The 21615-nt window shown below is 48.0% G+C and overlaps 1 pseudogene; it reads left to right on the forward strand.

Moving 5' to 3' along the window:
* LOC137537228 (uncharacterized) overlaps positions 1–4479 on the forward strand; it is a 118644-nt pseudogene extending 114165 nt beyond the window's left edge.
* The last annotated feature ends 17136 nt before the right edge of the window (positions 4480–21615 follow it).

Consider the following 21615-nt stretch of genomic DNA (forward strand, 5'->3'; position numbering starts at 1 on the left):
CAGTTAATATTTACATGCTATAAAACACAAACTTCACTAACGCGCAACTAAACTACTGTTAGGAGCGCTAATAGAGCAGCGCAACTTATTTCCTCTGTACACGCTACATCATGTGACTTAGTATTTCCTCTGTGCACGCTACGTAGCAGATGCTTTAGTGAAATATTGCAGGAGCAATAAATCACTACCGCGCGGCAAATCAAGGCAGCAGCCGTGGCTAAGTAACAAATAACAATGCTGCCACTAGCGAGTGTAGTGTGCACAGAGGAAATAGTAAATGCGCTCATAACAGTAGTTTAGTCGCGCTGTTTGGCAGTGCTATAGTTAGTGAATCTACCCCATTGTGTTTTATAGCATGTAATTAGTAGCTGTTGAATTGAAGTAAAAGAGGAGAGAGTCAGGAATAGATACGGCACCTATTCTGCTGAACTTCTGAGACACAATCTCCTCCCCAGTTCTCCTTGAATGTCGCTGTTGCCCATCCTCTAATAGGCCAATCTCCCTGCTTCTTTTACATTAAAATAAAGGTTAGGTTTTAAATAGGTCAGCCAGATTCTCTGCTCTGCATGGCCTGACCTATATTCATCATGGGATATTATGTTAGTGGCTTGTATAATTAGCTGCTGCAGCAGGACTTGTAATTCCATTAGGAATAGCGGCCGTGTTGTTTGGCCTCGCTCTCTCTGACCTCCCCACACTGTAATCTTGGATTGCAGGTTACTATTACAGTAAAGCACTTTCTCCAACTAGAGCAGACATAGCCCCGCCCCCTTGTCATAGCCTCCGAAGAAGCACTTGTGTGTGAAACTGCCGTCAGGCTCCCAGCAACCAGCACCCACCATTATCCACCCCCGCACCGGTACGTGTTTAGTCTCTTCTTATGGACTGTGAGGTGATGATGTAACACACAGCCTACTTGTCTGCACATTGCCAAATAAAGGAAGCTGTACAGCAGTGCCGACCATCCTCTTTCCTTTCACCCCTAATGATAATTGTTCCTCCCCTCAGAATTCTCTAACAGGAAGTGATGATGTTTCTCTATTTGCAGCGCGGAGTCCCGGCATCAGGAACCTCTCAGAGACTCGTCTCTCTGTATCCACAGACTGTACAACGGATGATGATGTCACTGGACAAGAGTCTCCTGCAGATATCCTGGTTACCCCAAATATACCCCCAGACTCCCCTCACCTGTCTAACCCTGAGGGGCCTCATACCCGGCACAGCTCTCCCTCTGCTGGAGGGTCTTTTTCCTGTTCCACGTGTGGGAAATGTTATAAGTGGAAATCAACTCTTGTCAGACATGAGAGATCTCACACTGGTGAGAAGCCCTATTCATGTGCTGAGTGTGGGAAATGTTTTGGGCTTAAAATAAGTCTTGTCTTTCATGAGAGATCTCACACTGGTGAGAAGCCCTATTCATGTGCTGAGTGTGGGAAATGTTTTGGGCTTAAAATAAGTCTTGTCTTTCATGAGAGATCTCACACTGGTGAGATGCCCTATTCATGTGCTGAGTGTGGGAAATGTTTTACTCAGAAATCAAATCTTGTCACACATGAGAGATCTCACACTGGTGAGAAGCCCTATTCATGTGCTGAGTGTGGGAAATGTTTTGCTCAGAAATCAAATCTTGTCACACATGAGAGATCTCACACTGGTGAGAAGCCCTATTCATGTGCTGAGTGTGGGAAATGTTTTGTTCATAAATTAAGTCTTAAAAGTCATAAGAGCTCTCACACTGGTGAGAAGCCTTATTCATGTGCTGAGTGTGGGAAATGTTTTGTTCGTAAAGTAAGTCTTAACAGTCATGAGAGCTCTCACACTGGTGAGAAGCCTTATTCATGTGCTGAGTGTGGGAAACGTTTTGGGAGTAAATCACAACTTGTCAGGCATGAGAGAGTGCACAATAGTGAGAAGCCCTACTCATGTGCTGAATGTGGGAAATGTTTTGGGTTTATATCAGAGTTTGCCAGTCATAAGAGATCTCACACTGGTGAGAAGCCCTATTCATGTGCTGAGTGTGGGAAATGTTTTACTCAGAAATCAAATCTTGTCACACATCAGAGATCTCATACTGGTGAGAAGCCCTATTCATGTGCTGAGTGTGGGAAGTGTTTTACTGATAAATCAAATCTTGTTGCACATGAAAGATCTCATACTGGTGAGAAGCCCTATTCATTTGCTGAGTGTGGGAAATGTTTTGTGAGTAAATCAACTCTTGTCAAACATGAGAGATCTCACTCTGGTGAGAAGCCCTATTCTTGTGCTTAGTGTGGAAAATGTTTTGCATGGAAATCAATCATTGTCCAACATAAGAGATCTCACACTGGTGAGAAGCCCTATTCATGTGCTGAGTGTGGGAAATGTATTGGCCACAAATGTTCTGATACATGTTTTGTTTTTTTCTTTTGTTTTTTTTGCCATATTTACACAGAATGCTGAGGATTTTTCATGCTACTCAGTGCATTGGTTTATAAAGTGTTAAAGTCCCTGAACTGAAGTGACATGATGAGACAAATATGGGTACATATAGTACTGAGCCTAGTTAGAACTTGCTTTGTGTTCACTTTTTTAATTTCCAATGTAAGGGTTAATAAACCAGGTGCTTTATCTATACACATGAGGCAGGATCTGCAGTCATATGCAGCCATGGATCTCCTGAAAAGTAAATAAAAGCCAAAACACTTTTATCTGGCTGAACAAACACTCCTGACAACACAAGAGTGCTGAAATTATCATTATTTGTTTTTGCTGGGAGCTGAATAAACCAGATTTTACATCACACTGATTTTGCTGCTGTGCATAATTCAAAGTCAGGATACAACCCCCTAAAGTGAAAATAAGAATGTGAGACTCCAGGAAAGTTCTATATAACATTGTTATTTACCTGCTGTGAGCTGCAGATGTAGGGATATTAGAAGCTCCAATTCATCCAGACTGAACCGAGGACAGGAGATTTCCCTCTCTCTGTTTCTCTGTTTTACAGTCAACTGCCCAAGTTCTGTAGGAACTGTTCACCGGCGAACAGTTTGGGCCATCTCTACCAGCGACAGGTACAATCTCCAAAGAGTGATTAGCATTGTGGAAAAGATCATTGTATCATCCCTGCCACCTCCTGATCTCCACACGGCGAGAATGAAGTCAAGGGCCACCAAGATTTTGCGTGACCCCTCCCACTTAGGCAACCGCTTCTTTGAGCTCCTCCCATTGGTCCGCCTTTATAGGATTATCTCCTCTAGAGCAAACAGCGTAGCAGCACCTTCAGGTGTTCCTCCTGCTGAACTCTATTCCTCCCCTGCTGAGCCTGCCCTCTTGCTGAACTCTCTCCCTCGCCTGCTGAGCCTGCCCTCCTGCTGAACTCTATTCCTCCCCTGCTGAGCCTGCCCTCCTCCTGAACTCTCTCCCTCCCCTGCTGAGCCCGCCCTCCTGCTGAACTCTATCCCACCCCTGCTGAGCCCTCCCTCCTGCTGAACGTTATCCCTCGCCTGCTGAGCCCTCCCTCCTGCTGAACGCTATCCCTCGCCTGCTGAGCCCACCCTCCTGCTGAACTCTATCCCTCCCCTGCTGAGCCTGCCCTCCTCCTGAACTCTATCCCTCCTCTGCTGAGCCCGCCCCCCGGCTGTAATCCTACCCCTCAGATAGCGGAGACTCCCCTGTGCCCACTCCGGTCCTCCAAACACCTCAGGGGTGCAGCACCCTCTTAGCACCTCTGTAGTGCAATATCTCCTGCCCAGGTGTATTATTACCCTCATGCTGTAAATGTTTTCCACCTACACTACTTGACTATTGTTCTTGGTTTTGTCTGCCAATGTCTGTTTATATGTTGCCAATGCTAAAGCAGCACAGCTTAATGACAGGAGCGAGAGGTAAAAATCTCCAGCGCACTCTATGCTGCGGTATTGCTAACTTACGCATGCTCCATTAGCTTAATGGGCGCGCCACTGAACCCGCCCTGAGCCCCTGGCTTCAAAGGATGAGATTCCAGTACTTTGATTGGCCCAATAGGCTATTTGTCACAGGACAGGAAGCCTATTGGGCCAATTAAACAGAAGCGCCCATTAAGTTAATGGAGCGCACTTAAGCTTAAAGAATAAACCACATAGTGATAGTAACAAAGGTGGAAATGGAGGAATTATACAAGTATGCCAGGTATTTCAAATATTTAAACAATCTGTACACAGTGTTAATTATTTCAGAGAAGATTCAGAGTTTAACAAGTTTATGGCAGATGGTAAAAAGCTGGTTTTCAGTCTGTTTGTGTGTATGCGGATTGATCCAAACGTCTGCCTGATGGAAGGAGCTCATACAAGGCATTTCTGGGGGGAGCGTTGTCCTTCATAATGATTTTGGCCCTTCTCATACAGCGAGTCTTATACAGTTATCTAGAAGTCTCAGTATCCAGAAGGAAAAATTCTGACCTTGCAGGATGCATAAATCTTGTTGTACAGTTCTTTATGCAATAATAAACCTCTGTTACATTAAGGTAAGTCTCTTTTGTCTTAATTTGTTTTAAATTACTGTATTTCAACATTAACTGCCTAACGACGGCATCACGCCCATGGACGTGAACGCGCCGGCAGCCCTGGGACCGCCTAACGCCACTTGGCGGCAGGTCCTGGAGCCGGCTACTGCAGGAAATCGCGCGGAGGCTGCATGCGCATCTCCTGCTTGAGGGGCGGAGCTCCACACCGCCTTAAGTCTCCGAGTGGCAATCACCGCTCGGGAGACTGTAAGACGGCAAAACTGCCATCTTTTAACAAAGTACAGAACTGCGATCAGTAGCACCGGTGTACTGGGGACAGCCATGTGGCACGGCTGTCCCCCTGCGGGACGAGAGGCAGAAGCCAATCGCTAGGATTCGCCGGCTGGGGGGAGGGAGATGTTTGGGGTATAAACAAAAAAAAATTGTAAAAAAAATAGAAAACTAAACAACTGGAGGACAATCAGACCCCACCAACATAGAGCTCTGTTAGGAGGGGGAGGGGGAATCACTTGTGTGCTGTGTTGTGCGGCCCTGCAGCTTGGCCTTAAAGCTGCAGTGGCCAATTATGTAAAAAATAGGCTGGTCTTTAAGGGGGTTTAACACTTCGGTCCTCAAGTGGTTAATACTGAGTTTGGTATATAGTGTGGGGTATAGTACTGTTTTTTTTTTAGCTTTTTTTACCTATTTACCTATTTTTGACATTGACCCTCAAGCAACCAGAAGCTACACTTATCCGGTATTTGCCAATCCCCGTTGGTGCCGGATAATGGGGGGGGGGGTTACTGCACAAGAGTTCCAGTGATGGTAGTTCAGTGCCGATAATGACTTCTGCTGGTATTACAGCCCACTGCAGGGCTTCTCTGGCAGCCTTGGTGCAGCTGGTGTACCAGGCCGGCATGCAGTTGGTCAGACCGCTTTCTATAGTGCATCTGTAGTAATTAACCAGCAGCTTCTGTGGAAGGTTAGCGCTCCTTAGCTTTCTCATAAAGTAGAGGCACTGTTGTGCTTTGCCAGTTACAGCTAAAGCATTGTCAGCCCAGGAGTGGACTATTGCACTGGCCACAGGGCATCTGGGTGTCACTGCAGTACATTGAGGCTCGGGTCTCTTCTGCTTTACACCTCAGTGGGTAGCAGAGACTATAAAATTCAGGGGCAGCTATGTGGACACCTGAATCTGCTCACTGCTACATGGTACTAATCTGGGATTTCCAGAAACCTGTAGCGTATGCTGGCAGACCTTCAGTATCTACCCCGTATATGCTCAAGTTAAAGCCTATTCCCAACTTACACCTAAAAACATGGGAAAAATTATTGACCCGAGCATAAGCTGAAGGTATGTAGCAGCACACCACATGCAGTACATTACAATGCTGCAAACCATTACACTGCAATGCACCTGCTGCATTGTGACATCACATAGGTGGTGCATTGCAGTGTGGCAAACCTCGGCTGTTATGCTACAAAGACACACTGTGACCAGAGCCTTACTGTATACTGTAACCAGATCTATACATGTAATGGTATGTGTGCCACATTCTGCACACTCACTTGCTTCAGCTCAGCAGACAATGCACAGAAATCCTCCTTAGCGGTAACCCTGTGCTGGACACGGGGTAAGCCGCTGGAGGGTGCCGCTCAGGCCCTGCTGGGCAGATTTTCATAATTTATTTTTTTTGCTACACGCAGCTAGCACTTTGCTAGCTGCGTGTGCATAACGATCGCCGCCGCCACCCGCCTATCCGCCGCGTCGCCCCAGACCCCTTGCGCTGCCTGGCCAATCAGTGCCAGGCAGCACTGAGGGGTGGATCGGAGCACCCGCCGACGTCATCGCGATCGGGGAAGCCCATACAGGGAATCCCGTTCAGAACAAGATTCCCTGCAGGGCAAAATCGCCGGCGGCGATCGGAGGGGTGGGAGGGATAGCGAAGGGAGGGTGAAAGCATGTAGCTAGCGCTAGGCTAGCTACATGCTTTAAAAAAAATAAAAATAAAAAAAAGGTGCTGCGCTGCCCCCTGGCGGATTTTTTGTACCGCCAGGGAGGGTATAGTTGTGGCTGTGCGAGGAAAGATCCCCCCTCCCCATCCATAGCGGAGCAGTATGCATGGCAGACCTCTGTGTACCCCCCATGTGCGGAGTGATGTTGGCCCATCTTGTGTTGTTAGCCATGACATATATTGATGGCAATGGCAGACCTCTGTGTGTCCCCCTCCCCCGTGCATAATGGGCTGTACCAGATTCTGACGTGATTGTGCCACCCCTGAGTCTACCAGCCACTGCAATATATGTATTTAGGCTGATCAGTAATGGCTGCGTGTCCCCCGCTATGTGCACTGTGTCCCGTATTGTGTGCAGCTGATTACAGTAATGCCCATTAGATAAAGGCTTACCACCATGCTGCCGCCCACCAGAACAGAATGTAAGGCAGACAGATCCTCTGTGTCCCTGCACCCCGAGTGTCCCTGGCATAAGCAGAGCGATGTGTGTCCCCCGCTATGTGCACTGTGTCCCGGATTGTGTGCAGCTGATTACAGTAATGCCCATTAGATAAAGGCTTACCACCATGCTGCCACCCACCAGAGCAGGATGTAAGGCAGACAGCTCCTCTGTGTCCCTGCACCCCGAGTGTCCCTGGCATAAGCAGAGCGATGTGTGTCCCCCGCTATGTGCACTGTGTCCCGTATTGTGTGCAGCTGATTACGGTAATGCCCATTAGATAAAGGCTTACCACCATGCTGCCGCCCACCAGAACAGCATGTAAGGCAGACAGATCCTCTGTGTCCCTGCATCCCGAGTGTCCCCGGCATAAGCAGAGCGATGTCCCCCCCCCCCCCCCCCCGCTATGTGCACTGTGTCCCGTATTGTGTGCAGCTGATTACAGTAATGCCCATTAGATAAAGGCTTACCACCATGCTGCCCACCAGAACAGGATATAAGGCAGACAGATCCTATGTGTCCCTGCACCCCGAGTGTCCCCGGCATAAGCAGAGCACTGTGTGTCCCCCGCTATGTGCCCTGTGTCCTGTATTGTGTGCAGCTGATTACGGTAATGCCCATTAGATAAAGGCTTACCACCATGCTGCCCACCAGAACAGGATGTAAGGCAGACAGATCCTCTGTGTCCCTGCACCCCGAGTGTCCCCGGCATAAGCAGAGCGCTGTGTGTCCCCCCGCTATGTGTACTGTGTCCTGTATTGTGTGCAGCTGATTACAGTAATGCCCATTAGATAAAGGCTTACCACCATGCTGCCGCCCACCAGAACAGAATGTAAGGCAGACAGATCCTCTGTGTCCCTGCACCCCGAGTGTCCCTGGCATAAGCAGAGTGCTGTGTGTCCCCCGCTATGTGCACTGTGTCCCGTATTGTGTGCAGCTGATTACGGTAATGCCCATTACATAAAGGCTTACCACCATGCTGCCACCCACCAGAACAGAATGTAAGGCAGACAGCTCCTCTGTGTCCCTGCACCCCGAGTGTCCCCTGCATAAGCAGAGCGCTGTGTGTCCCCCGCTATGTGCCCTGTGTCCTGTATTGTGTGCAGCTGATTACGGTAATGCCCATTAGATAAAGGCTTACCACCATGCTGCCGCCCACCAGTACAGAATGTAAGGCAGACAGATCCTCTGTGTCCCTGCACCCCGAGTGTCCCCAGCATAAGCAGAGCGCTGTGTGTCCCCCGCTATGTGCCCTGTGTCCCGTATTGTGTGCAGCTGATTACGGTAATGCCCATTACATAAAGGCTTACCACCATGCTGCCACCCACCAGAACAGAATGTAAGGCAGACAGCTCCTCTGTGTCCCTGCACCCCGAGTGTCCCCGGCATAAGCAGAGCGCTGTGTGTCCCCCGCTATGTGCCCTGTGTCCTGTATTGTGTGCAGCTGATTACAGTAATGCCCATTACATAAAGGCTTACCACCATGCTGCCGCCCACCAGTACAGAATGTAAGGCAGACAGATCCTCTGTGTCCCTGCACTCCGAGTGTCCCTGGCATAAGCAGAGTGCTGTGTGTCCCCCGCTATGTGCCCTGTGTCCCGTATTGTGTGCAGCTGATTACAGTAATGCCCATTAGATAAAGACTTACCACCATGCTGCCGCCCACCAGAACAGAATGTAAGGAAGACAGATCCTCTGTGTCCCTGCACCCCGAGTGTCCCCGGCATAAGCAGAGCGCTGTGTGTCCCCCGCTATGTGCCCTGTGTCCTGTATTATGTGCAGCTGATTACAGTAATGCCCATTAGATAAAGGCTTACCACCATGCCGCCCACCAGAACAGAATGTAAGGCAGACAGATCCTCTGTGTCCCTGCACCCCGAGTGTCCCCGGCATAAGCAGAGCGCTGTGTGTCCCCCGCTATGTGCACTGTGTCCCGCATTGTGTGCAGCTGATTAAGGTAATGCCCATTAGATAAAGGCTTACCACCATGCCGCCCACCAGTACAGAATGTAAGACAGACAGATCCTCTGTGTCCCTGCACCCCGAGTGTCCCCGGCATAAGCAGAGCGCTGTGTGTCCCCCGCTATGTGCCCTGTGTCCCGTATTGTGTGCAGCTGATTACAGTAATGCCCATTAGATAAAGGCTTACCACCATGCTGCCGGCCCACCAGAACAGGATGTAAGGCAGACAGATCCTCTGTGTCCCTGCACCCCGAGTGTCCCCGGCATAAGCAGAGCGCTGTGTGTCCCCCGCTATGTGCCCTGTGTCCCGTATTGTGTGCAGCTGATTACAGTAATGCCCATTAGATAAAGGCTTACCACCATGCTGCCGCCCACCAGAACAGAATGTAAGGCAGACAGCTCCTCTGTGTCCCTGCACCCCGAGTGGCCCCGGCATAAGCAGAGCGCTGTGTGTCCCCCGCTATGTGCCCTGTGTCCTGTATTGTGTGCAGCTGATTACAGTAATGCCCATTAGATAAAGGCTTACCACCATGCTGCCGCCCACCAGAACAGAATGTAAGGCAGACAGATCCTCTGTGTCCCTGCACCCCGAGTGTCCCCGGCATAAGCAGAGCGCTGTGTGTCCCCCGCTATGTGCCCTGTGTCCTGTATTGTGTGCAGCTGATTACAGTAATGCCCATTAGATAAAGGCTTACCACCATGCTGCTGCCCACCAGTACAGAATGTAAGGCAGACAGATCCTCTGTGTCCCTGCACCCCGAGTGTCCCCGGCATAAGCAGAGTGCTGTGTGTCCCCTGCTATGTGCACTGTGTCCTGTATTGTGTGCAGCTGATTACAGTAATGCCCATTAGATAAAGGCTTACCACCATGTTGCCGCCCACCAGAACAGAATGTAAGGCAGACAGATCCTCTGTGTCCCTGCACCCCAAGTGTCCCCGGCATAAGCAGAGCACTGTGTGTCCCCCGCTATGTGTACTGTGTCCCGTATTGTGTGCAGCTGATTATGGTAATGCCCATTAGATAAAGGATTACCACCATGCTGCCGCCCACCAGTACAGAATGTAAGGCAGACAGCTTCTCTGTGTCCCTGCACCCCGAGTGTCCCCGGCATAAGCAGAGCACTGTGTGTCCCCCGCTATGTGCTCTGTGTCCCGTATTGTGTGCAGCTGATTACAGTAATGCCCATTAGATAAAGGCTTACCACCTGATGATGTGATCCGCTTCCTGTTCCGGGATCTGCCTGGATGGCGCGTGTTTCAGCGTTCCTGAGCAACCATGACTGAGCTCTACATCCTCCTCTGATACTCTCTGCTGCTTGCCAACACTGGATTTCTGGATTCCTTCGCTGAGTGTGTGTGAGCTGATGCTGCTTGCTGCTGCTGCCTTCTCTCCGCGTGCTGAGGCTGTTCAGGGGATTCAGTGGGTTGCCGTTTGTTTTCTCTGCCTCTGCTGTTTCTGCTGCTTTTGCTAACTTTTTACTGAGTGACCTGCCGCTGCCCTTACTAACTCTTGACTGGGTGACTGGCCGTCTGGAAAAGATCCTGCACGTTGTCAGCCCTGAGGGTGAGTGAAAAAAAAAAAAAAAGAACATTTCGGGAAAGCAGTAGCAGTGCCCTTGCCTTTCAGCTAGCACGTCTTGCTCTGTCTGTGGGCTTCCTGGCTTGGCTCCCTTCATTCCCAGCTTTAAAGGGACTCCGAGCAGTACGGAAACTATGGGAAGATGGATATCATTTTAAAGCTCTCTTTCTCCTCTTTTCAATGATATATAAACCGCCGCCCTACGCCTTTTAGTTTTCGCGATTGAAATTGCCGCGGGCGCGATTTCAATCGCGAAAATAAAGAAAACTAAAAGGCGTAGAGCGACGATTTAGGGGTCGTCAGAAAGAGGAGAAAGAGAGCTTTAAAATGATATCCATCTTTCCATAGTTACATTGTATTACACAGGGCGACTTTTTCTCAAAGTCAGCAGCTCCATTCAGCAGAAAAAGTCGCCCTGTGTAATACAATGTAACTATGGAAAGATGGATATCATTTTAAAGCTCTCTTTCTCCTCTTTCTGACGACACCTAAATCGTCGCTCGACGCCTTTTAGTTTTCTCTATTTTTGTGATTGAAATCGCGGCCGCGGCAATTTCAATCGCAAAAATCACGAAAACTAAAAGGCTTAGGGCAGTGGTTTATATATCATTGGAAAGAGGAGAAAGAGAGCTTTAAAATGATATGCAACTTTCCATAGTTTCCGCACTGCTCGGAGTCCCTTTAACTAGCTTTAACTGTTCTCACCAGCGCTGCACCAGTCTAAAAAAAGAAAGAAAGAGATAAGAGAGATAAGAAAAAGCATAAAATAGCTCTTAACAGCTCTCCAGGGTCTGTCTCTCTGTCTCTGTCTGCCACCAGCCTGCAACCCCTGCATCCCCTTGTACGGGCAACATATGAAAAAATAGTCCTGCTGTGTCTGCCCAACAGTTTGCGTTAGCCTGCAACCCCTGCATCCCCTGGTACGAGCAACATATGAAAAATAATCCTGCAGTGTCTGCCCAACAGTTTGCAAGCCTGCAACCCCTGCATCCCCTGGTACGGGGCAACATATGGAAAATAGTCCTGCAGTGTCTGCCTAACAGTCTGCCTCCAGCCTGCAACCCCTGCATCCCCTGGTACGGGCAACATATAAAAATAGTCCTGCAGCGCCTGGCTAACAGCCTGCATCCAGCCTGCAACCCCTGCATCCCCTGCATCCCTTGGTACGGGCAACATATGGAAAATAGTCCTGCAGAATCTACCTGTTAGTCTGCAGCCAGCCTGCATCCCGCCTGCAACCCCTGCATCCTCTGGTACGGGCAGCGTATGGAGAATAGTTCTGCAGCATCTACCTGTTAGTCTGCATCCAGCCTGCAACCCCTGCATCCCCTGGTGCGGGCAGCGTATGGAGAATAGTCCTGCAGCATCTACCTGTTAGTCTGCAGCCAGTCTGCAACCCCTGCATCCCTTGGTACGGGCCAGCTCTCCAGAATCTGTCTTTTAGTTTACCTCCAGCCTGCATTTCGTGCATCCCCTGGAACTGGTAATGTACTCTATTATTATGGAGTGTTTTGTGATGTACTGTTTATATTAAATATATTACACTGATACATTACATCTGACAACTTAGTTGCTATCTCTAACTACTCTGGCTATCCCTGCTGCTGTTGTTCCATGAACTTTCAATCTACAAACTCTGGGAACTTGTCGCCCTTAACCTGTCGGTTTGATGATCGCAAGGCAATTTTACTTGCCTATCTGTCTATTTGCCTAACTGCCAATCTTCTTGCTCGTCCACAGGGCTGGTTATCTGCCAACAAATTACATCTACTAACTCAAGAATATACTCTACTAATTTAAGGAAATAGTGTCTGCATAATTCCTCTTCTCAATCAAATTGCATAAAGTATTGACTTTGCGAGGTGTCAGGCCGTGCCTGTTTTGTTCTGCTCTATGGAAGGCTTTGCAGATGCTTCTCTTTGCTTCCTATTTCACTTTTATTCACAGCGAATCTGAGCCCACTGGATACCTTTTACCTGAAGACCTAAAAAATATATATATAAAATCTCTGCCTCTATCAAGCTGCATGATAAACTGCCTATTGGCTCACCCTGTACACAGTGTAAGAAGAGGAGAGCTGTGAATATTCTGCACATATTAAATCGCAAGTATTAAGAACAAGAATACAGGTAGTAAGGTATCTATTGTATTGCATGTTTATTACTCAAGTGAGTTAGCTGATGGCAAATGCCACCCGAAACAGATCGAAACTGCCTCCAGGTCTCACTTCAAAAGGGCTAGATAGTTTTGGTTTTACCCAAACTAAGGACATAAACATGGCATCCGACAAGAAAAAAGGCACAGACTCTGCTAGGGACACCAACATTCCTGCTACACCCACAAGGAGGGACTCATTAACATCTCAGGCAGCTGGGTCACTAACGCCTGCAGATATATCCACGCACTATAAAAAAAATAGCTGAGTATTGCGTAGAAGCAAACTCTCAAATAAAAGGCGGAAAGAAAGCAGGAAAGGATAACTACGTAGCTAAGGATGAATTGGATGATAAATTAAATGTCTGGTTCATTGACATTGCAGGCAAATGGCAGACAGTTATGATTGAAACTATTCAAACAACAATAAAAACGGCAGTGGCAGAGGAGATTAAACCAATAAAGGAAGCAGTAGATCATTTGACAGCAAGGATAGAAACGCTAGAAGCAGGCTATGAGAAAAATCAACAAGCAATTGTAAATCACACTTCTGAGATTGGTACTCACAATAAGCAACTGCGATCCCTAATAAGTAAAGTTGATGACTTGGAAAATAGGTCACGAAGGAATAATATAAAAATAAGGGGTCTGCCAGCAAAACTTAATCAAACCGAACTCCCTACTGTCATCCAATCCATCTTTAACGATGTGTTGCGGAATGATCAGCCAGAAGAAATAAAAATCGATAGAGCCCACAAAATTGGAAGAGAGAGAATGACGAGTCAGGGCAATAGTACAGATGTGCTCTGCCGAGTGCATTTCTTCAAAGAAAAAGAGAAAATCCTTGCTAGAGCCAGAGAAATGAAAGAAATAATGTACAATGATAAGAACATTGAACTGTTTAATGATTTGTCTTCTCAGACTGTTTATAGAAGGAGGCTCCTGAAACCCCTTTTGGATGCTATTAAGGAGAAGGGAGGCACCTATAGATGGGGTTTCCCCCTATCACTCGCGGTCTCAATGGGCCAAAAATCTTACACACTAAGAGACGGTGAACCAACTGAGCCCTTGTTACAGTTGTTTGGTCTCCCCCAAATTAAAATACCAGGTTGGGAGGAACTAGAAACGGGAGGCGATTTTAGCAAACGCGTCACCGGCAACAGCCGGAGATAGGAATTTTTTTTTTTTGCACAAAATCCAACTGTGCTAATTGTCTAGGAGACAAAGGTCCCCTATATCCCGCAGTGAGATGGGAAAGGTGACTAACGACCCTAGGATCACAATGGGAGGTGACCCTCAGGGTCTTCATCCTAAGGATGATTTGTATAGTACGAATGGTATGAGTGGTATGAATGGTGGAATACAGGTGCAAAGGAAAGTATGCTTTTCTGATGTATACAAATTCAGTCTGTCTTTTCTCCCCCCCCCCCCCCCCCTTATGGTATTATCAATAAAGTAGAACATTTTAATGAATTACTTAAAGATTGAAACAATAAACGTTAAGGGAGCTAATTCAGGGAAAAAAAGGGGTAGAATTTTAACAGAATTAACTAAGAATAAAATAGACATAGCCTTTCTACAAGAAACTCATTTTAAGAGTAAATTTGAACCAAGCAAATATTGCAAAAAATATAGCCTATGGTATACTAACTCGAAGGACAGGGGCAGATCGTGTGGGGTGGCCACTATATTTTCTTCCAGGATCTGTTTCGAACCGAGTCAGATCTATAAAGACGATGAGGCTAGGCTACTAATCTTGGTTGGAAAATTGAACGGTAAAACCGTCACGCTGGCAAACATATATGCACCAAATAATGGTCAATGTGCTTTTATAAAAAAAGCGCTGGATAAAGTGAGTGAATTAAAAAAAGGGAAAATTATAATGGGAGGAGATTTTAACCTCCCCCTTGAACCCAACCTAGACTCCTCGAAAGGTATGTCCCATATTTCAAAAAAACAAATTACATCCCTCACACAACATTTTAAAAAGTATAGAATGGTAGACGTCTGGAGAATTTATAACCTCGGGGTGAGAGATTATACCTTCTATTCGGGAGTACACAATACTTACACTAGAGTAGATTTATTCTTATTACCACAAAATGAAATTCTGGAAATAATAGAAATAAAAATAGGAAGTATTACTTATTCTGACCATGCACCAGTGATACTCACCCTTAAGTGGAACAAGGATGTCACGACTGATTGGCGGTGGAGATTGGACAGCTCTGTCTTGCTTGAGCCTACAGTGAAGGAAACAGTAGTGACTCAGATTAAACAATTCTTCGCAGAAAATCAGGGTTCAGTAAATTCCGGAAAAATACTGTGGGACTCCTTTAAATGCGTTATAAGGGGTTCCTTAATAGCAATAGCAAGTAAAATTGAAAAACAAAAAACGAAGCAGTTAGATAATTTAATGGCTGAACTCAAAACAGCGGAAGCCACACATAAGGAAAATCCTGAGCAGGATAATTTTTTGAAAGTTAATTCAATTAGGCATAGGATAAATAAAATATTAAATGAAAAATGCAGTAAAGAATATAAAAAAACTCAAAGATTTTGTCATAAACTGTAACAAACCAGGAAAACTTATGGCCAAGCTATCAAAAAAAAAAGACAGCTGCCCAATTCATAGAAAAAATACAGAATAATTCCGGTCAATTAAGCTACAGCACGCAAGAAATAGGACAAGTATTTGGGAAATATTATGCAGAGCTATATAGTATAAAGCAGGGAATGCCAGTTGATAATATGAGCAGGTATCTCACACAAGTAAAATTACAGTCGAGAACAAAGATACGCTGGATGCCCCGGTAACAGAAATAGAGTTTAAAGAGGCAGTAAATTTGCTTAAAATCGGTAAGAGTCCGGGGCCCGACGGCTTCACCTCGGAGTTCTATAAAGCATTCATAGAGGAGATGGCGCCTGACTATTGTTTAATGATTAATCATCTGGATGAAAGTGAGACCTTTTCTAGAGAATCAAATCAGGCCACAATCACCCTAATACATAAAGAAGGTAAAGATCCCCTACAGTGTAGCAACTATCGTCCCATCTCGGTCATTAATATTGATGTTAAAATATATTCAAAAATTCTAACATTAAGACTGGAAAAGGTGTTAGATCAGCTACTGGGGAAGGAGCAGATGGGTTTTAGAAAATCGGGCAGACTATCGGACAATATTTCTTCAGCAATAAACTTTATATATAACGCAAAAATTCGTAATGAAGATGCCATTTTAGTGGCCATTGACGCTGAAAAGGCATTCGACCTGTAACGATTGGTGAAGCACAGAGAGGACCTGATTACCGGTGATCTGCAGTATCACTGGGAATACAGTTGTATACCAGATTATAAGTGATCTGCAGTATCACCGATAATCCGATATACTAGCTAACCTCTGTTCACCTGAGTAGAGTGTAGTGTTTGGTGTAACAGTAACACTTAGAGGACTAGGCCTCAGTGCAGCAAGGAATACTGCACAGATTCCTTCCGCAGACCTGAGCTCTCCAAGATGGGAGGAGTCAGACTGACAGTAGGAAGGATTGTCTGAAAGTGACACTCAGGAGGAGATGTCACTGACAGGACAGGTAACCGCCCCCAAGAGTAAGGTCGGTTCTCGAGGTCGGACAAGCCAGGTCGTACACACACGGACAGACAAAGTACAAGATCATAAAGCAGAGGCGGAGTCTAGGTACAGGCAGGGTTCGGCAACAGGGTATCAGAAATATCGAGGTACAATATCAGGAGGCAGAAACAGAGTCTAGGGACGAGCCGGGGTTCGGCAACAGAGTATCAGAAATATCGAGGTGCAAGATCAGAGTTCAGGAGGATAGTCAGGCAAGCAGGAAGTCATAACAGATAATCACAATCAAACTAGTACTTTAAGCTATCAACAAAATCTAGCTAAGTGTAGGATTACAGCTCCAGCTGGTCCCGGCACACTTGCGGATCTGACTACGGATCCGGGTGCTCCCACATATGTGATCGCACACCAGACAACCAGCAACTGAATAAGCAGCAGAATATATAGTTGCTGGACTCTGCTGCCCCGCCCGAACCATTCAGCCAATCTTGAGTCCTGCTGGAATCAGCTGACCTTCCTGATCAGCTGACACTTCCTCTGCTGGTATAAAGGTCCTGAATTCAGGCCCGCGCGAGCATAGCTCTCCATCTGCCTAGGTGCACTAACAGACCCAGCCACACCAAGCACATGCTGCTGCATGCAAACAGCCGCTTTGCTCTCAGGAAATGCGGCGGCTTTTCCGCGTTCCACCACACAACCGGACGCGTGCAAACCGACGCGTAGGACGCGGAGTCAGCCGCCTAGCTCTTGGCACACGCGGCGGCTTTTCCGCGTTTCCTCACAGTACCCCCCCCCCCCCCCCCCGAGGAGTGGACTCCGGACAACTCCTACCAGGTTTCTCGGGATGTAAAGCGTGAAACTCTTTCCTTAATTCGTCCGCATGCATGCGATTCCCAGGTACCCATCGTCTCTCCTCAATGACATACCCTTTCCAATGCACCAGATATTGTACTGAGTTCTGTACAATGCGTGAATCTAAGATTTTTTCTACCTCATACTCGGGTTGGTCCTCCACCATCACAGGAGGAGGAGGAGTAGGACCCACATGAACCGCAGGTTTGAGTAGGGACACGTGAAACGACCTTACGCCCCGCATGCTGGCAGGAAGATCAATGGCATAAGTGACGTTGTTGATCTTCTTGGTCACAGAAAATGGACCCACAAACCTGGGGCCCAGTTTGGCAGATGGCTGCTTCAGGGTCAAGTGACGTGTGGACACCCAGACTAAATACCCTGGCTGAAACTTCCATTCCATGGAACGTCTCTTGTCCGCTTGACCCTTTTGACTTTGGAACGCTTTCTGCAAATTCCCCTTAACAACTCCCCAATTGTCCCTGAGTGACCTCTGCCAATCCTCTAGTGCTGGAAATGGAGAAGAGACAACTGGAAAAGGGGAGAATTTAGGTGACATCCCTGTCACAATTTGGAATGGAGAGAACCCAGATGAGGAATTCTTCAAATTATTTTGTGCGAATTCCGCGAAGGGCAAAAACTTTACCCAGTCACTCTGTGCCTCCGCAACGTAACATCTTAGGAATTGCTCCAAAGACTGGTTGATACGTTCCGTCTGCCCATTAGTCTGTGGGTGGTAGCCTGACGAAAAAGACAATTTCATGCCCATTTGGTGGCAAAATGCCCTCCAGAATCCAGACACAAATTGGACTCCCCTATCCGACACAATGTCTTCCGGAATGCCATGCAGCCGGAAGACGTGAATGATGAACAACTCGGCCAATTCCTGAGCCGAGGGGAGTCCTTTCAGGGGCACAAAGTGGGCCATTTTGCTAAAACGGTCGACTACCACCCAAATGACCGACATTCCTTCAGACCTGGGCAATTCTCCCACAAAATCCATGGACAAGTGGGTCCATGGCTCACTCGGGGTGGGCAAAGGCTGCAGCTTACCTACAGATGCCAGCCGGGAGGGTTTACTCTTGGCACAGACCGCACACTCCCTGACATACTCTTTGCAATCTGTTGCCAAAGAAGGCCACCAAGCACACCTGGCAATCAGATCCTGCGTTCTGGCAGCTCCAGGATGACCAGCATTCTTGTGGGCGTGAAAGAGATGCAGGACTTGTAAACGAAAAGGCAGAGGGATAAACATAACCCCTTCGGGTTTTCCCTCAGGAACATCCTGCTGAAAGGGGCCCAAAACCTCTGTCCAATCCTCCCAAGTCTCCGTTGCGGCTAACACTAGTTCCCGCGGGATGATGGACTCAGGAGCGGGTGGCTGCGCCGTTTCTGGTTCAAAACATCTGGAGAGGGCATCTGCCTTGACGTTTTTGCTGCCTGGGGTGTACGTGATTATAAACCTAAACCTTGTAAAAAATAAAGACCATCGGGCCTGACGGGGACTTAGCCTCTTTGCCCCCTCGATGTATTCCAAGTTCTTGTGGTCGGTGTAAACTGTGATTGTGTGTTCTGCCCCCTCTAACCAGTGGCGCCATTCCTCAAACGCCAATTTAATGGCCAGAAGTTCCCGGTTGCCTATATCGTAATTTCTTTCTGCAGGTGAGAACCTACGGGAAAAGTAAGCGCACGGGTGTAATCTGCCCTGCAAACCTGATCGTTGAGACAACACCGCCCCCACCCCAACTTCTGAGGCATCAACCTCCACAATAAAGGGAAAAGACGTGTCCACATACCTCAAAATTGGTGCTGAGCAAAATAATTTCTTAAGAAGGGAAAATGCTGCCATGGCTTCAGGTGACCAGTGGTTGGTATCCGCCCCTTTTTTCGTCAGACTGGTAAGGGGGGCAACTAACGTGGAGTACCCCTTAATGAATCTCCTGTAATAGTTCACAAAACCTAAAAATCTTTGTAGGGCTTTTAACCCCACCGGCTGTGGCCACTCCAACACAGCTGTGACCTTGGCAAGATCCATTGAAAGGCCCGAGGTGGAAATTACGAACCCTAATACGTGACAGTGGTCACCTCGAAACAACACTTTTCCACCTTAGCATAGAGCCTATGTTGTCTTAATTTGTTCAAAACAAACTTCACGTGGACCCTGTGCTCGGAGAGGTTATTGGAATAGATTAATATATCATCAAGGTATACCAGCACGAATCTACCCAATACCTCCCGGAATACCTCATTGATTAATTCTTGGAAGACGGCTGGCGCATTGCACAACCCGAAGGGCATCACTAGGTACTCGTAATGCCCGTCGGGTGTGTTGAAGGCCGTCTTCCACTCATCGCCCTCTCTAATGCGGATTAGATTGTATGCCCCCCTCAGATCCAACTTAGAGAAGATTTTTGCGGCTGTGACCTGCGTAAATAAATCGTCTATCAAGGGTAACGGATAGCGATTTTTTTACCGTGATTTTATTGAGGCCCCGATAATCAATACAAGGTCTGAGACCCCCGTCTTTCTTCTTAACGAAAAAGAAACTGGCCCCAGCAGGCGACCGGGTGGGCCGGATGAACCACTTGGCCAAGTTACCACGAATGTATTCCTGCATAGCCATCTTCTCTGGACCGGACAAGTTATACAGGTGACCCCTAGGAGGCATACAACCAGCATGGAGATCAATGGGGCAATCGAACGGGCGATGAGGAGGTAATTGATCAGCAGACTTAGGACAAAATACATCGGAGAACTCAGAATACTCTTCGGGAACCCCCTCCACACAAATCTTGGTTAGAGTTGGGCCGAACGGTTCGCCGGCGAACGCGGTTCGCGCGAACTTAGGTGGTTCGCGTGCGGGTACCGCACGCGAACCTTTTGCGGAAGAAGTTCGGTTCGCCCCATAATGCACCTGAGGGTCAACTTTGACCCTCTACATCACAGTCAGCAGGCCCAGTGTAGCCAATTAGGCTACACTAGCCCCTGGAGCCCCACCCCCCCTTATATAAGGCAGGCAGCGGCGGCCATTACGGCCACTCGTGTGCCTGCATTAGTCAGAGTAGGGCGAGCTGCTGCAGACTGTCTCTCAGGGAAAGATTAGTTAGGCTTAACTTCTTCCTGGCTGCATACCTGTTCTGTTCAGTGAGCCCTCAGCCCACTGCATACCTGTACTGTGATCCTGCCACTGCATAGCTGTTCAGTGATCCTGCCACAGCATACCTGTTCTGTTCAGTGAGCCCTCAGCCCACTGCATACCTGTACTGTGATCCTGCCACTGCATAGCTGTTCAGTGATCCTGCCACAGCATACCTGTTCTGTTCAGTGAGCCCTCAGCCCACTGCATACCTGTACTGTGATCCTGCCACTGCATACCTGTTCAGTGATCCTGCCACAGCATACCTGTTCTGTTCAGTGAGCCCTCAGCCCACTGCATACCTGTACTGTGATCCTGCCACTGCATAGCTGTTCAGTGATCCTGCCACAGCATACCTGTTCTGTTCAGTGAGCCCCCAGCCCACTGCATACCTGTACTGTGATCCTGCCACTGCATACCTGTTCAGTGATCCTGCCACAGCATACCTGTTCTGTTCAGTGAGCCCTCAGCCCACTGCATACCTGTACTGTGATCCTGCCACTGCATACCTGTTCAGTGATCCTGCCACAGCATACCTGTTCTGTTCAGTGAGCCCTCAGCCCACTGCATACCTGTACTGTGATCCTGCCACTGCATAGCTGTTCAGTGATCCTGCCACAGCATACCTGTTCTGTTCAGTGAGCCCTCAGCCCACTGCATACCTGTACTGTGATCCTGCCACTGCATACCTGTTCAGTGATCCTGCCACAGCATACCTGTTCTGTTCAGTGAGCCCTCAGCCCACTGCATACCTGTACTGTGATACTGCCACTGCATACCTGTTCAGTGATCCTGCCACAGCATACCTGTTCTGTTCAGTGAGCCCTCAGCCCACTGCATACCTGTACTGTGATCCTGCCACTGCATACCTGTTCAGTGATCCTGCCACAGCATACCTGTTCTGTTCAGTGAGCCCTCAGCCCACTGCATACCTGTACTGTGATCCTGCCACTGCATAGCTGTTCAGTGATCCTGCCACAGCATACCTGTTCTGTTCAGTGAGCCCCCAGCCCACTGCATACCTGTACTGTGATCCTGCCACTGCATACCTGTTCAGTGATCCTGCCACAGCATACCTGTTCTGTTCAGTGAGCCCTCAGCCCACTGCATACCTGTACTGTGATCCTGCCACTGCATAGCTGTTCAGTGATCCTGCCACAGCATACCTGTTCTGTTCAGTGAGCCCCCAGCCCACTGCATACCTGTACTGTGATCCTGCCACTGCATACCTGTTCAGTGATCCTGCCACAGCATACCTGTTCTGTTCAGTGAGCCCTCAGCCCACTGCATACCTGTACTGTGATCCTGCCACTGCATAGCTGTTCAGTGATCCTGCCACAGCATACCTGTTCTGTTCAGTGAGCCCCCAGCCCACTGCATACCTGTACTGTGATCCTGCCACTGCATACCTGTTCAGTGATCCTGCCACAGC

This window comes from Hyperolius riggenbachi, chromosome 10, assembly GCF_040937935.1.
Source record: "Hyperolius riggenbachi isolate aHypRig1 chromosome 10, aHypRig1.pri, whole genome shotgun sequence".
Lineage (NCBI taxonomy): Eukaryota > Metazoa > Chordata > Amphibia > Anura > Hyperoliidae > Hyperolius > Hyperolius riggenbachi.